Raw genomic sequence first — 334 nt, 5'->3', positions numbered from 1 at the left:
AAGAACTGGTCCAGGAGTATTTTCCTCTGGAAAAGAGACAATGAAAACATGTTATAGATAGAAATAAACATGTAGGGGAGAGAAACTAAAGACAACAGCAGAGTGAGGAAATGTGCTCAGTTTGTGCTCCAGCAGTCAAGGTCTATAGTAGCAGAAATGAAGAATAATTCAGGAAACCKAAGTCTAACTATAGGATTTAACAAAAAGGAAAGTCTTCAGTCTAATCTTAAAAGTAGACAGAGTGTCAGCCTCACAGACAGAAAAGAATTATCAGAAGAGTTGTCCAAGAGCCAAGGACCACTTGTGGAGAGCTTCAGAAAGACCTGGAATTAGC

This window comes from Austrofundulus limnaeus, unplaced genomic scaffold, assembly GCF_001266775.1.
Source record: "Austrofundulus limnaeus strain Quisiro unplaced genomic scaffold, Austrofundulus_limnaeus-1.0 Scaffold297, whole genome shotgun sequence".
NCBI classification, from domain to species: domain Eukaryota; kingdom Metazoa; phylum Chordata; class Actinopteri; order Cyprinodontiformes; family Rivulidae; genus Austrofundulus; species Austrofundulus limnaeus.
This window is presented reverse-complemented; position numbering follows the sequence as displayed.